This window comes from Ixodes scapularis, unplaced genomic scaffold (genome assembly GCF_016920785.2).
Source record: "Ixodes scapularis isolate PalLabHiFi unplaced genomic scaffold, ASM1692078v2 PGA_scaffold11__112_contigs__length_91849675, whole genome shotgun sequence".
In the NCBI taxonomy this organism is placed as follows: Eukaryota; Metazoa; Arthropoda; class Arachnida; order Ixodida; family Ixodidae; genus Ixodes; species Ixodes scapularis.
In genome coordinates, this window is record NW_024609837.1 from 26,521,956 (window position 1) to 26,538,484 (window position 16,529).

The 16,529-nt window shown below is 46.7% G+C and overlaps 1 protein-coding gene across 3 annotated transcripts in view; it reads right to left on the minus strand.

The window, feature by feature from the left end:
* LOC120844244 (myocyte-specific enhancer factor 2) overlaps window positions 1-16,529 on the minus strand; it is a 155,318-nt gene that overhangs the window by 115,171 nt on the left and 23,618 nt on the right. For all 3 annotated transcript variants that reach the window (XM_040502934.2, XM_040502932.2, XM_040215902.3), the window contains exon 2: window positions 4,448-4,802. The gene's annotated coding sequence lies outside the window, so the exon portion shown is untranslated. The remainder of the gene's footprint in view (window positions 1-4,447; window positions 4,803-16,529) is intronic.

Here is a 16,529-nt window from a genome sequence, read left to right on the forward strand (position 1 = left end):
AACGCAATCGATACTGAATTTGAATGGTTCCACGAGAAAAGCAAACGTCGGACGCGTCGAATGATGACGTGGCCGATCAATTGGCACGCGGCTAATGAATGCCTACGTGACTACTTAAAATGCACCCAAGAAAAACGAGGCATGTAGACAACCGCACTTTGCGAGCTGTTCCTCGGCGTTTACTACCGCTCCCCTTCGGCACAGAACGCTGGTGGTACCTAGCCTCATGGACGCGTGCACATCTTCCCTGGCCCGCCAGCTGTTTGGGCGCACGGCAAAAACATGATTGATTCATTGATGGATTAATTGACCGGGTGAAGGTCGTATTTTGAACGATACGCGATAAACCGAGATATTGCCGCAATTCATTCGAAGTCATCGCTGCTTCAACCGGAACCCAAAGTCCAAATCCTTGTCAGCTAAAAAAAGAAAATTCGAAGAAAAAACGGCTTCGATAAAGCGTTCCTAATCGATGCAGAATTGTGTACCAATTGCATCTCCAAATGTTGACACACCACATGCAAAGAAAAAAAAAAAAAGATTATATTTTTATTTAGTTTGAAGGACCTAATACACAAATAAAATCACAAAAAAAGATAAAGAAGTAAAGACAGCAATGACCTAGCGACGCCAAGTAAAAGTCAGGTCAGCGAAAGCGAAAGTTAACGTGTCGTGGAAGGTAGTGCCTCGTAATGGCAGAAAAACAACAACAATAAGCTCAAACGCGGAGGAGGTTTAAAACTACGTATGGCTTACACGAAACGCAGACGCGGCGACAGCGAGACGATTTGGCAAAGGTCAACTCTTCGGCCAATCGCCTTCTCCCATCACACCCTCTCCACAGCTGACCCGAACTACCGCAGCCGCTGCCGCAACAAGCAGACGACAGTACGCATGCAGACCACGTCCCGACGCCATACTTATTCGTTCTCGCCCTCAAGTTGACAGCGCGGTGCAAGCTCGTACGTCAACCTCTCGTCACATGATCTCGACGCTCCCGCCCCTGCGCGTAGAGTACGGAGTCACACGACGAGAGAGCAGACCGTTGATTGGCCCGTCGAGCGCGTAGCTTCCACTGCACTGTCAACTTAGGCGGTGAACGGAGGAGCCCCCGAACGGCGACCACCTACAGATGCAGACGAAGACTTTTGCACGAACAAGATGGCCACCATTGCACGCATACGCGCGCGGGCAACAATCGCGGTAATAAAAGGAAAGGGAGGAGGGGGACGCGGGCGGCCTGAAATGAAACAAAAATAATAAAGAAAGAGGGCGAGGAGGAAAGGGACAATGCATCAGCAGAGTAGGGGGGACGACAGAAAAAAAAAATAAAAAAATAAATCTGGGTCAGGTGGTCAAGTTGGAGTCTCTTCGAGACAAGCGAGCCACACACACACGTGCTCGAAAAAAAAAAAATATGATGCAAAGACGTCGCGAAAAGAAATAGAAACCGAAATAAAAGCGTGAAGACACGATATCGTTCTGGAAGAAATGAATAAAATAAGGAGAAAGAGGCGGAACGGTAACGAAGGAGGTGTGTTGTGTGGAAGCGCAACTCGGAACGTTATGGGTGTGATGGGCATAAAGGACGCGACTCGGCACAAACGCGACGAGAACTTGTTTTGAGTCACCCTAGACTCGATTGAGTGAGTGGCATCGAGGTCGAAAGTCCCGGCTAGGAATCCTTTTGTTGGATAATTCAAATCTCTCGAGTCGATAAAAAAAAGTCATGCCGGATCAAAATGAATTGTTCCGCGGCGAACAGGGGCAAAAGGTAGGAACAACAGCCGACACGATAGTGTCTGTATTGGTGCTTGTACCGTTTTTATGTAAAATGTCTATTATAGCCCCCCCCCCCCCCCCCCCCTTACGCAAGCCGGCGAAATACATTAAACAAAATGGCGGAATGGCCTCACGGGGAAACATGCACACTGTGCAACTCTGTTAGCTCGATACAAGCCATGTTCGGTTTTTTCCGTTCCTTCTCTTATATTTTGAATGCTGTTACCGAAAGTTCAGGTATGGTGGAAACACAGTAAAATTTATACTGCTCAGCATACCGTTTACTGCTCACTTTTATGACCACGTATACCGTTCAGTCATACATTCATTCATCATTTTTTTAAAGCGCCCATGGGGTTTTAGATCAGAGTAGGCTAATAAAACACAACCAATTCAAAACAGTAAACATATAAAGAGACAAGAACAAAAAATACAGAGCTTGCTATGTGTTTAAGGAAGCTGCAAGTGCTGCTCTGAAGCTAAATGGTTAACGAATGCTGTATATACAATGTTATCAGGAAGGGAATTCCATTCAGAAATGGATAATTGAACAGGAAAGAAGTTTGTTCTTGGTGTAACTGATTTTTTTTTTTTTTAATTGTTAGTGTATGGTGATCTGTGGAATGACGCCGGACAATACAAATTTCTCACTTTAATACAATGTGTCAAGAAATAGAGGCAAATCTGGATAGTTTTCTTCCCCGCGAGAAGAGCAATACCGAGTTCGTTCTTCAGTTTTGCGACGTTCGTGCGTGTGTAGCATTGCTGGGAAACTGGCATTGCACAAACAGCGCCCCTCCTTACTGTCTCTCGCAGACACCAGTGCGAAAAAGCCGCCACGGAGCTCTATCAGAAAAAGGCGCAATTTTCGAAAGTGAGCTCTTCGTTTCCTCGACATTTAAAATAAAATGCAACGCTCTAGAAAAATGCGCAAGTGTTTACATAGCGTACTTTGACGTCCGACATGGATGCCATCCACCCGTCGACCCATGGGCTCGCGTCTGCTTTGGCGAGGAGCCATCAGTCATCCAGGTAAGCGTTCGCGTCTGCGCGGTTTTCAATGTATTATTCGGTGCTCGCGCCTTTCTTGGTGTGTTTTTTGGCAGTAACTGTGGATGGTATTCAAACCACATGCGTTTATTTTTATTTATTTATTTATTATTATTATTTTTTTTTTTTAGAAAGGGGGGGGGGGGGGGGGGGTTGACGAACGGCGACGGACACGCTAGTACAACTCAGAAACAAACGCCAGACGGCATGGGGTTGTACTTCCTGATTTCCAGAGATTTTGCAGGCATATGCCAGCGCTCCTGTGCGCCACTTTTTTTAAGTCGATATTTAAGTCATGAAAATACACTGCTGGACACTGTAAGCGCGAACAAGCGAAAGCCGGTTTTACCCGTTAAATTACTAAAATAAAATGGCTCCCATAAAATGGCGCCCGTCAATCTGTCTGAGCAAAAATGCACAAAAAGCGCCGACGTCGTGTTCGTACTAAAAGTGTCGCGCACTGTATAGAATGGTACGGTCCGTACGCCTCAGGAACCGTGGTATCTATACATCGGGGTGGTATACGTAACGAATATATAAACGTGTTGAACGTGTTCGTGCAATTCGTACAACATGCTCGATAAAAAAAAAACCAAAAAAAAACAACAACATAATCACCAGTTATTAGAAGGGGTTAAATTTTACCAAAGCCGTGGCTTCACTGCCGTCATCAACACAGCAATTATCATACTGAGTACCTAAAGACAACACAAAAATGCATAAAAGAGTCGTACCCTGACTAACAAAACAATTGCACCATTAGTAACTGAGACGATAATTACAGGCTAAAATTACTGCCCCGGGGGAAAAAAAAAAAACTAACGCACTTTAAGTGCACATCTTTGTTTACAGCGCCTAATGTCGTAGAAAAGAACTACATAACCGTGAACCCGACCACCGATTTTCGTGACGCTATCCGCAGAGTGCGGACAACTTGTCTACACACGCTGGCAAGTATACATGTCTCTGGGCGTCGTCACCTTGTTCGTGCGCGTACATGACCTGATAGTCAAGCTGCAGTCAAGCCTAAGCAAAGCGTGCCCACAGTCGCCCGACTGGTCTTTCCGCGAATGCATGGATGGGTGTTAACGGCGGTACACTTTATAATGGGCGGTAGCTGGCGCCGCCTATAGCCTGAAAACAAAACGCGCATTCCATCCACGACTATAAACGCGTCTGCTAGCAAACGTGCCTAGGCATACGTACTCCCAGCAGTTTACGGTTTAGGGTGAACTGTATACGGTAACTGGAACGCGTATGCCACTAGTGTGTCAAGCGTCCTATAGCTGCCCGTATACATCAAAAGCGCTCCCGAAGTAGCAACAAATGACGTCGCAAAAGCCGTTATGTATCGTTGTCGGATGATGTCGCGATCCTGTTGGTTGGGGCATGCTAGAAATCCAGGGGAAAAAATATAAGCGAGCGTAAGTTTCCCTGTCGTCGCGCAGTCTCAACTCACGGCCGCTTAAGTTTCTGTGGAATCGAGGCTGGCGAAAACATGACATTTATGTTGCGTCATCTCGACTTTTTTAGGACGCGGTAAACGACACAAGTGTCGGAGAGGCATCCCAAGGCACCATAAGGTTAACGCGAGCGAATATTATTGCGAGCTTACCTTAGATGACACCAGGCGGCGCTGTGCGCACTGTGGGTGCGCAGAGGGCGCTGGTGACACTGAGCAGTCGCCGCGAGCGCTCTTCTCGAAGGACCGGTCAATCCAACGAGTACCGGTCGCAGTTCTTTGAGGGCGAGATGTCGCAGTCACGACTATATAGAGGGACGGACGAAGTGGTCCAAGCCCCTCTTTTACTCGGCCACGGTGGATGTCAGCGGGTCCGATGCGTTCCCGTGGTGTTTCGACATCGTGTCGCTGCCGTTTCGCATCCGATCACCCGGTGGCAGTGGCGGTGTCGTGTCGGGCGATGTTAGGCCTAACGCGGCGAGTCAGCGACGTGATGACTGCGGCACTCCTGCGTACCGAAAAAAAAAAAAAAAAATCAACGTCCGAAGAAACAATTGGTGGAAAGCAGCAATACAGTAACTCCGGTAAACACTACACCAATTAAATAATAGCACACATGATAACAGATATTCCAACACTTTCGTCATGGCTATCGAAATTTTTTGTGTATAAATAAATAAATAATTTTGTGTATAAAGCGAATAAAAGTCCGGGCAAACCATATAATGAGTCCAATCATAGACTCCTATATATACTGACACAGCCTGGTAGATCACCAGGAGAAGCGGCCGCCGAAATAGAAAAAAGTGGAGCGGCAGACAACGAATGAGAGGAGAGCCACGTGACTGGCGCCCCGCTGCGGCGAGACGCCGAAACACACTTCTCCCGAGCGAAGAACTCTGTTTCGGATCCTCGCCGCTGCAAAAAGCCGTGCGCTGACGTCCAGGTTCCCCGAGAAATGGCTCTTTGGAGCTCTATGCTACCAGACCCTCGCGCTCCAAGTCGGCGACCGAGCACTCTATGACTCCGTCGACTAACTGCCAGGCGTTGTGAGTATAGAGGAGGCTAAGGTCCAATGCTTGCCTGCTGAAATCCGAGCGTTGTGCGTAGTGGAGCTGCCACATATGGCACGGCACGACCTGTTTTAGGCCGCCATATTTGCCCGATAGTGGCGACCCCTATTGGTTGCTGGAGTCGCCAACAGGGTTTACACGTTAGAAGAGTAATATGAGGTTGATTTCGTGAATGTATAGGGCGGCAGGCAGGGCAATCTAGTTGTTGCCAGACATGGGTACCACTTGGAGGATTGCAGGCAAGTAAGTGCACAGTGACGACGCAAGATGATGCAAACAGTGTTTAGTGGTCGACGGCTAGGTTTAATGGGCGCCTGGTTCGAGACATGACGGGGGAAAAAATATGAGACACATGGGAGGTAGATAGGAAAGCGGAAGGACAAGAGGGACAGTCTCAAGTGGTACTGCGTTCTAGTGTTCCTCGCCTTTGCTTTACAGCACCATGACTGTAGAAATGAACTTGGTACGGAGGGTGTTCTATTTTTAAGGCTTCACTGATTTGTAAAAAAAAAAAAAAAATAGTGAAAGCTACCCTAATGCTGTCTGTGCAGGTGAGCTACACGGCCAGGGGGACATAACATAGGGGCCAAATCGTCGAGATATGTCGGTTAACTTTTTTTTTAAATTATTGAAGACGAAGATAAAGTTCCAATCACAAATTTACTGAGGGTGATCAAAAATCACCATATAAGTAAATTTTAGAAAGTTTTCGGGCGCGGAGCGGCGTGGAGCGCAAAAGTTCCCACCTGTGCAGCAAGCACAAGGCTAGCGGTACAAAAACGCTACCGGGACGTGTTTTTTCTTACCTTATTGTCCGCGTTTTCGCACGGTCATCATCATCATCATCATCATATCGCCCGTTGCACCAGGGGAACACTTAGAGCGCCCAGGAACTTACCCCGTCCTTCAAATCTTCCTAAAATACTGATTTGGTAGCTTTAGATGACGTTCAGCACGTTTTAATTGAAACCATACGCTTGTTTTCACTAAGTAAAAAGTTAATTACCAAATTTTAGTTCATTACCCGCCTTATCGTGAGGATTAGACACCTTGATTATGTCCCCCTGGCCGTATAACTCACCTGCACAGACAGCATTAGTCTACCATTCACGGATTTTGTTTAATACATGTATTTTCGAATTAAAATCAAACATCCTGTATATCTCGCATTATTTTGCGTGCGCCTTGTGTTGCCCTACTTCGTCTATGGTCCTTGTTGTTTTCGAAGCTTTTACACTTTTCTAATCTATAGACGAACTAGCCCAATTAACCACTTTGTTGCGGGTACCCCTTTTTGAGGAGAGCCCAAGATGTCCAACTTTAGGAAGTGTGCAGGTTACGGTGACGTCCAAATTGAGGGCGGCAAGGGGGAGGGAATCCCGTTTATACGTTTTCGCACTCTACAAAATTCTCATATTTCTCACAATTCACAGCGGATTGCCATATACAGCTGAAGACTATAGCTTTCCTTCAGAACGAGCAGCAGCCAAAGAGCTTTTCAGATTTACATGATACGGAAACAGCGACGAACTGACCAAATCCACCACATCGAGAGCTTGAATGGTCTGTAATTGCCTCGTTCGCGCACTCAATGTATAATGACGTAAACAAAGCAAGGTTTCTTTGCAACGAGGCTTAGCCAGTACAGGTGCACTACATCGCTAGAATTAATGGACAGTCTATCGACGCTTTGTTGCGTTTCACTTGTATACGGGTTTGCGTCGAACGTTAAGCTGTTCGACACAAGTGGAATATCGCGCGTTCTGTCTCACCGGTAGATTAAATTTCAATTTTTAAGTCGTGGAAAGAAAAAAAAACACTTTAAACACACACACACACACACACACACACGAAGTGGAAATCGCGTGCTCGGCTAACCGGGTCGCTAACGCTCTGTGGCTTTCCTTAATCTTGAAATATTCTTGAAGATTACGTGCATGTAATTTGCAAAAAGACGTTTCCGAACAGGAAAAAAAAAAGTAGAAAGCAAAACGCGGCTTGCTACAGCTTTGCACACAACGGCCGACGTTGAAACGAGAAAGATGTAAACTCCCATTGGGGGAAAAAAAATATTGTGCAGCTAAAGTCAAATGTGAAATAGCTGCCGGGAAAGAGGGGGAGAAAAAGAAAAAGTAGAGAGGGAATAGCGAGGGAATTAGGATAATAATTTCAAGATAAATGTCGGACAAAGTCTGGTGGAATTGTGAGTGCTCGGGACATTATATCGATGGTAGCCGATATATGAAGCATAATACAATGGTATCTGTACATACAGGGTGATAAAAGTACGACATCTAGCGAGGTTGGTTGGTTGGTTGCTTCAATATTAACAGACGCATTTTCCGTGAAGTGCATCTGTGGCTTTTAAACAAACCGTTTTTTTTTTCTTTACTGGTTGGTGTCGGGGCAAACGAACATCCTTCCAGCTGGGCTCGGTAGCGACACAAAGCAGCACGCAACAAAAGCTCTACGGCTAGGCAAATTATATAACTTGCAGGCGGTTACGACACGGACGGGAAAAATAAGCCGAAGCATGCTTTCGTTTAAAATACAACAAAGAAAACATAAAATCAAGCAGTGTAGCTTTGGCCTATTCCAGCTGTTTTCCCGGTGGATTTATATCCGGCACGTAAACTATTTCAAGGCTCAGTAGCATTTGGACATTAGTCAGTCGTTCTATACTTAACTTTGTGAGAAAACAAAAAAGACAAAAAAGGTAAGCGAATACAGTGGTACATCGATCAGTTCGCGCTTGTGGCTTCCCGTCAAAACAGAAAGGGTTTGTCGTAATATAATCTCCGATATTTGCAGCCCTTTACGATTATAACATTCGAAACGCTACAGGACGTTATTATTATTATTATTATTATTATTTCCATTGCTGGAATTTAGGATCGGTACAACGTACTATATATTCAGAAGCGCGTAGTAGCTGGCAAATCACATCGCCTGCTATGTCACTCGTATAGCCTTCGGGGCAGAAAAGGATGCCACAGACGGTATACTGAATACAAGTAACCAAATTACTTCTAATCGATTAGTTTTTAGAGTAATTTTGTAATCATATTTATTACATTTAATACGAAGTAATAAAAACAATAATCCGATTACTTTTGAAAGTAGTAAAAGTATACGTAACCTTACTTCTTTTTTTTTTTCTGTTCCTTGTTTAATGACGCCCTTTATTCCTACAAGTTTTCTACGGCGGAATCCTCGAACCGAATCTCCTACGGGAGGACGATTAACCGAAATTAATAATAATAATTGGGGTTGTGGGGATATTTATACAGCGTGTAGTTGGTCTGCCATTTTAAAGTTGCGACGAGTCACACGCTGTAGATGAGCAATTTAGCCAGTGCAGTACAACCACTAGCCTGGGGTCTTTAACGTGCACCACGCAGTAGTGATACACGACCGCACGCCGGTACGATGCTCATCCACGTCGAAACGGGCAGGGGTGGGGCTCGAGCCCAGGATCCCTGGGTTCTGCAGCGCGAGCTTTCGCTCCACGCGCGTCGAGCTGGGTGTGCGCTTCAGCCCACTCGGCCACCGATCCCCCCATTAACCGAAATTCTTCAATTAAGAATAGCAGTGAACCCAGTGCACTCAGTGGTGCCCACGATGGCGCCCACTTGTAGTCTTTCTGCACGTGCGACAACCTCGGCGAAGCTCCGCGGGTGTAAAGCACGAGACGGCACGAAACGTCTCGTGTGCACTGCCGCCTGTCTCCTGTCAATTATAAAGCTAAGGCGGCGTCAGTGATGCACCGAACGCTCGGTGAGATCGATCTATTCGGTGATTATTTATTTATTTATTTATTTATTTCAATACCCTCAGGGCCCAGAGGGCATTACAGAGGGGGTGGACAAGAACAACAACAATGCAAAAACATAAAAAAGCAAAGCAAAGGCCAACAATGCACTTCTGCTAGAGAGAAGATCAGCCTAATATGTATTAGCAAAAATGATTAACTAATGCAGCTCTAAATAAATCAACTGATGATATGTTTACAAAAGATGCGGGAAGGTGGTTCCAATCGGAGGACGTTCGAGGAATGAAGGAGTCAATGTATGCCGAGGTTTTGCAAAGAGGTATGCCGACTTTGAAGCGATGATCGATGCGGGGAGAAATGAAAGATGGGCTCAGAAGTAGTTTGTCCTTCAGCGAGGCGTTAGAATGATACATTTTGAAAAACAGACATAGGCGTGATATTTTTCGTCGTAGTGAAAGAAGAGGCAGAGATAGAGTTGATTTCATAGATGATACACTAGCAGTGCGGTGATAATTGCAGAAAATGAAACGCACCGCACGATTTTGCACGGCTTCAATGTTATTCATGAGCGTCGTTTGGCCGGGATCCCAGATTGCTGCAGCATACTCGAGCTTTGAGCGAACTAGAGTTTTGTATAAAATTAGTTTGAGGGACATAGGGACTGAAGAGAAGTTTCTTCTGAGATACCCAAGCATAGAGTTAGCATTAGCGATAATGTGATCAGTATGAGCTTTCCATGACATGTTAGAAGTAATATGTACGCCAAGATATTTATAAGAAGACACAAACTGCAGAGGAGTGTTACAAATTGAGTATGACGATGGGGTCTTGATACCACGAGAGACACTCATAGCTTTACATTTATTAGTATTAAGAGACATCTGCCAAAGGTTACACCAGTCGGATACCACGCATAGGTCATCTTGGAGAAGTGTGGTATCAGAATCGTTAGTAATTTCACGGTAGATTACACAGTCGTCGGCGAATAAACAAATGGATGATGATACACACATGGGTAGGTCATTTATATAAATAAGAAACAAAAGGGGCCCTAAAACGGACCCTTGGGGAACACCAGATATAACGGGACTGAGAGAGGACTTAGCTTCATTGGTAGTAACAAATTGAGAACGATCAGAGTAAAAACATTTAATCCATGACAAAACATTCGGGTCTATCTTAAGTTTACTAAGTTTATAAAATAGGAGTTTGTGAGAAACTTTATCGAACGCTTTGCAAAAGTTATAATTTAATAATGAACAGTACGAAGTAAAGCAGGCTTCAAACCGGCAGAAAACTCTGTCGGATTTTAAATCTGATGTAATCGGAAAAGTAACGGTTCCTTTTTTTTTTTTTCAAGTAACGGCTAGTTACTTTTTGTCTCGAATAATCGAGTAATCTATAATTGAATACTTCTACCAAGAATAACTGTAATAAATTACTTTTTTTTTTCTCGAGCAATCTGTACAAGACTGGGACGCCGTGATCTAAGGGCCGACACCTCCAAGGCAGCGAGGAAGTGGCGCTAATTATTCGGCGTCACCAAAATGGAGGCGAACGCTGGGCAGAGATTGGACACCAGCCCGCGGCGTCGTCGGCCGGCTCGAACTCAGTTTCTCACTCGTTAAACTAACCGGTGCCTGCGGCGTTCGATCGCCTCTTTTACGTGACGCCGAAAACCTCCGCAGTACGGCGTTGCACGCCTACAGTCATCTTCAGAGAGGGGGCAAAGACGCCTCCTACTAGCCATTCTCGAAAACAAATAAAAAATCGTCAAAAGCACAACATCCCACCGTGCGCGTCCCATTCTCGCACGTGTCACGAGCCAATCAAACGTAAACGAATACCAACCGTGACTTGCGCTTTTAGTATGTGTGTCAATGTTTGTATGCGTTCGAGCCTTCGACCATGCTCTTCTTTACGACGAAACGATGCGCATTGGACGTACCGGTCCCCTTTTACGGTACGCGAACGTCGGGAATGACTGAACGCCATTCGATTGGAACCGCGTTATTGGCACGCCTCTGGTATGCGTATCTTCAGATCGCGGCTCCGATAACGAACCTTTAGCGATTTTCCGCGCTGTCGGCGATAAGGGGCACACTCTGCGTTATCACCGAAATCATCCTTGTTCCTTAATACGTACGCTTCGGCCGCTCGCGTCTGTCAGCTTAACTGTGCACGCACCATTAGGAGCAGGGAAGCAGAACGCTCAAACGTCAAGTTGTCTGCGGGTACAACCAGATATCATCTTCTCAGCAACCGACTTCCATGGCACTCCTCTTAAAGTATCGCTTTGTTTCGGAAACGAATACAATGCCATTCCTTTTTTTTTTAACACACGATAAAAAAAAAATGCTATTGATTTTAAATTTAGTACACCTTAGAAAGGCGTCCCGCTTTAAGAGACAGTCTGGCAACCACGGACGGAAAATGCACCAGTCTGCCAAGTGTCGGAGCACCTCGTCGAGGCCTATCAGACGATCTACACGCACACCAGAAGCAAGATGGCTGCGCCCAAGGTCGCACTTGCGAATGCCCGCGCACCAAATCACTTTAGTGGCGGTAGCCCTGGAACTGAGCATGCCTATAAATATAAATGCATACTTAAAAAAGAAAGATGTTTCTGTGCACTTTCGGTACATATTTTGTCTTGCGCTTGACTGTAAACAATGAGTCGGTGCAAAACTATGAGAACTCGTAAAACCTTTTCGTCAGAAACTGGATGCAATAGTCGCTTCGTTTGGGGTAATGACGTCCACAGCAGTGGCGTCAGTCTGCTCATTGTAACATGGACGGTATCGGAACCAGTGGAGCGCGTTAACCGAAGCCTTGCTCCTGCTTTCTCTCCCCCGGAAACCCAGGGGAGGCTTCGGCGTTCGCCGCAAAAGAAAGGAGGGCACCGCGTGTAGCTGCGGAATAGCGCGCTTTGGAGGGACCTCTCAACTGGAAATGAAGATGGTCCCGGGTTCGATACCCGGACCAGGCGGATTTTTTCGGCCGCGCACCAGTCACCTAACTGTGTTTGGAGATTTCTATTTGTCCTTTGTTTCTCTCGTTTGTGACGTGTTTGGGATAGGCCAATCAGGGCGTCAGAATGGTGCTTATGACACTACGAGTTTATACCACGAGGTTTTTGCCAGTAAGCTTTCGGCCTAACCGTCTCCAGTCAATACCGTCAAAAAAAAAAAAAAAAAAAAAAAAAAAACGTTACCGCAACAAACCTCAAGGTTCGCTACAAGTATTTCGTGAAAGGTAGACCGTATAAAGTACAAAGTGAATCCACTATAGGCACCCAATAGAAACAACAGAAACAGATCCAGAGCTCTGTCACTCGCGGAGTGCGCACTCACACATGGACAGTCCGACTTTGGCAGGTGTCTGAAGCACAAGCGTGTCGATCTTGAGGCAAGCGCCGACGGTGCTCAGCGAGCCTCTTCTACAGCAGGAGGTGTTCGAATTATACACTTAACCGACTAGCGAGTGGAAAGATGAATGTATACGGCTGAACCCTCTAAATTGAGCGGCGGCTTACGCCACCTAGCCATTTTTTTTTCATATTTTAGTAAGGATTTTTTTATTTAATATACAAAACATGAAGGGCTTGTGAAAACTTCCAAATTATGCCCTGTTCTAGTGGGAGTAAAAGTAATTGTATTCGTGCACGTATACGTTTAGACAGGGTGGAAGTTATTCAGCCTCAAAGGGCGTCTCTTGTCTCAGCCGTAGATGAGACATTTAGCCGGTGCAGTACAACCGCTGGCCTGGGATCTTTAACGCGCATCGTGCATTCGTGATACACGACCGCGCGCCGGTACGATTGTTCATCCATATCGAGACGGGCAGGGGAGGGGGAGTGAACTCAATGTGGGGAGTGCACGAAAAACATCATCGAGCTAGGCAGGAAGCCCGTAACTTGCATGATATTCACTTCCAAACAGTGTGTACGTTGTTACAGATATAGTTATTTTGAAATGTTTACTCTGCGGCCATACTATACCAGGTGCTTTCGAATATTTGAGAACAAAGAGACATCCGATTAATTTTAATTGTACACGCGTCTTTTTTCTTTCTTGAATAAATTGTTATCGAGTTACCCGCAAGCCGGGAAAGGTTGGAACCCCGCCACAGTATGGTCAGTTACGGCATGAGAACGACAGGGCGTCTCCTTTGGGAGTCCGGCGTCAAGGACGTTGCTGCCTTCCGTCGTGCTTCGGCTGCGCGTGCACGATCGAAGTCCGCGAAACGCCAAAAATGCTACGAAAGATTAAAAAAAAAAAAAATCCGTTCTTAAAACGTTTTTTGACGCCCCAGGAACTCTTTCAGCTCGTGGAAAACGGTTTCGCCTCAAGCACTATCGCCCCCTGGCGCACTAGAAAGGAAACTTGGCAAAGAAAAACTCTTTCGCATAAAAAAAAAGCTTGAAATAAGTTTTTATAGGTTTTTAACGAAGAACCCTTTTAGGACGTGCTTAAAAGAATTTTTAAGGGTGTGAAATTTGGACAAACCGAAAACACCCTAAAAATTATTTTACAACTTTTTTTTTTTTTTTTAGGGTGTAGGGAGTTAGCGTTGGAGGCAAGATAACCGAAAGACCTTCCTGCCGTTCTCATCTTCTCAGCGACCATAATTAATTTCGACGGGAAACAAAAAAATTGCTTCGCGTAAATGGGCAGCCCGGCTGCATATGCGCTGGCTGTAACCGAATCCCGCGATTCCAACCTACAGACAGCGTCGGCGACCGACAGAATCTGCGATAAAACTTCAACAAGTGAGCTACCAGGCAAAGTCGGCGCAGAAAAGAAACCGCTTATCCAGCGCTAGCGCGCAACCTGGAAAAAAAAAAAAATCTGCTTCGGCTTGCAAAGGCATCACAACACCGCCGATGACCCAGACAGGGAAAAGAGATGAAGACTTCCAACCAACCAGTCCACACACACATTCAACCGCAGGTGAATCAAAATAAAAAGCTAAAAAAAAAGAATAAACGTTTGGGGAGAGTGGCGAGCGAACGAGAAAAAAAACAAACAAAAGTAGAAATATAGACGAAAGAGGAAGCAGCGGCTCTGAGGCGCTGGCCTTAACGATCGAAAACGAAAGTGCGCGAAGGCTTCTTCTGGGGGCCGACCATCATGCGAGAGGAGGCGAGAGAGAGAGGTTGTCCTCTCGTTCTCCGCGAGGAAACGCGAGAGAGGCCGGAGAGTCTTCCTCTTCCCATCCTATCTGGGTCAGTCAGTCGTGGACCGGCTTGGGAGAGCCGTCGTCTCTCCCCGGAGCCCAAAAGGGGGTCACAGGTCGCCGACCCCAAACAGAGTCTGCAGCAGTCTTGTCTCTTTCGTGGACAACTGCAGGTTCCAAGGGGGGGAGACCCACGGCAGGCAACACCACTCGCCGTGCATACAAACACCACGCGGATGCGCGTTAACCCCAGCAATCATGCGCAGTCAACACCGAAGCCGAAAGGCCGGGATTCAAGATTCAAGACCACCAGGCGAAGACGTGGCATCCGCGTTTTCCACGATGTAGGTCCAGTGGGTCGATACTTTCACCGTGTTCAGTACTTTTTGTTGTTGCTTTGTCACTTACAGGGGACCGGCACAGGAAAGCATGACCTACAGTTCAACTAGGTAGGTAGACCAGACAGATCATACGCAGTTAAACCAAAGGCCGAAAGGCCGGGATTCAGTTTAAGATACAAGACCACAAGGAGAAAACGTGGCACCCATGACTTCGACGATGTAGACTCAGCAGGGCGATACTTTAACCGCCTTCAGTTCTTTCTTTCTTTTTTTCGAGGACCGTAGTAGGATAATGTCACTTTCTATAAACTTGAGAACCGCTTGCAAGTTACAGCATACGTCTTGCCAAAAAGACATAGGCAAGAATGAATTATTATCTAGGCATTGACTTGACTTCCGCCTGCGATGGAGTCCAAACTGGCACCACCTAGGCGACTGGTGGTGGCGCTGAAAAAATCCGCCTTGTCCGTGTGGAATTGTTGCGTCAGAGGCACACCAATCTCCTAAAGGGCGCGAGTTGCGCTCCATCTCAGGTGAAAGTCAAGTTATTCTAGCGTAAATCCTCTCCACATTGGGGATTTTCCCTGAGCCATTAACCTAAAGGAGATATAACTTCATCTGGGACCCTGAAGAAACCATATCTCTTGGCGAACCGTCGGCTAGCTGTGCCGCTCCAAGACGCCAAGGAAGTTCCCGTTCAAGTTATTCCTACCAGCTTGGACCGCCTCCGTGTCTCCTTTATACACCCCATGAAGACAAAAGTTATCTCCTTTGTATAGATAGTCTTGCTCAAAGAGGGCCATGACAACTTGGTGCCGCCAAACCATCAAGAAGCCGTCTGCACTCACCAGATAGGAAACAACCTTCTGACAAACACGTACCACGCTTCAGGACTATCGCATTTTGACAAACGCGTTTTGTCGTCCGTTGGCAAGAGAGTGGGCCACAGTTGCCAGCGGCCTTACCAGTAACAAGGACAGCTGGCCAAACCCAGAGAAACAAAGCAATTATACATACATATACGCGAAACGCCAACCAGGAAGAGAAAGACAAGCCAGGCTGTCAGAAGCACCCCGACCCCAATCAATACCACCCAGACTAAGACAAGGCCTCAGCATGACGTCATCGCTAGTGCCCCCCCCCCCCCCCCCCCCCCCCCAAAGCGACAAACACGCGGACGCCGTAAAGTGGTAGACGCGTCCGCCTTAGCGTTGCGTTCGTTTTGAGGCGCTGCAGGACGGGCTGCCGTTGATGCTGACGCATGTCAGGAGGTATACTGCCTGGATCCTCTGGTGATTGCGTTTGGGGAAGGCAGCGGCTCAGCGTCCTCGGTGGCACTGCTCTAACGTGAACTAAACAAGAAAAGACACGGATGAAATGTGTATCGGTTCGTATGTGCGCCTGAAGAGAAAGGTCTCCGGAGGTCACACTTTTAAACGCTCGAACCAACACCGCCGCAGAACAGCGCCACATGCAAGGCGAGGTGAGAGCACAACCGCTGCATCGCTGACGTCAGAAGCCCCGCCCCATGTCGTACACACCGTCTTAGGCGAGCTCAGGGACGAAGAGCGAGGAGAACCGACGTTGCATGCAGGCTTCTCGCACGCCACTTGTTCACACATGAGCGCCCCATCGGGAAGCCAAGCTCGGAGGGCGCAATTCATTGCAACGCTTCACAAAGCAACCCTGCCACCACGACGGCAAGCCAGCTGGATCAGCGGCAGACGAAAGTACTATACAGCGAACAGAATTATAGACACCCGCAAGCAAGCCATACTTTGAGAGCTAGTCTGGCCACCATAGATGGAAAACGCTTTGTTACGGCACCAGTCTTTTTCTTTTGAGGCGAGAACGGGAGTTTTGAGGACGAG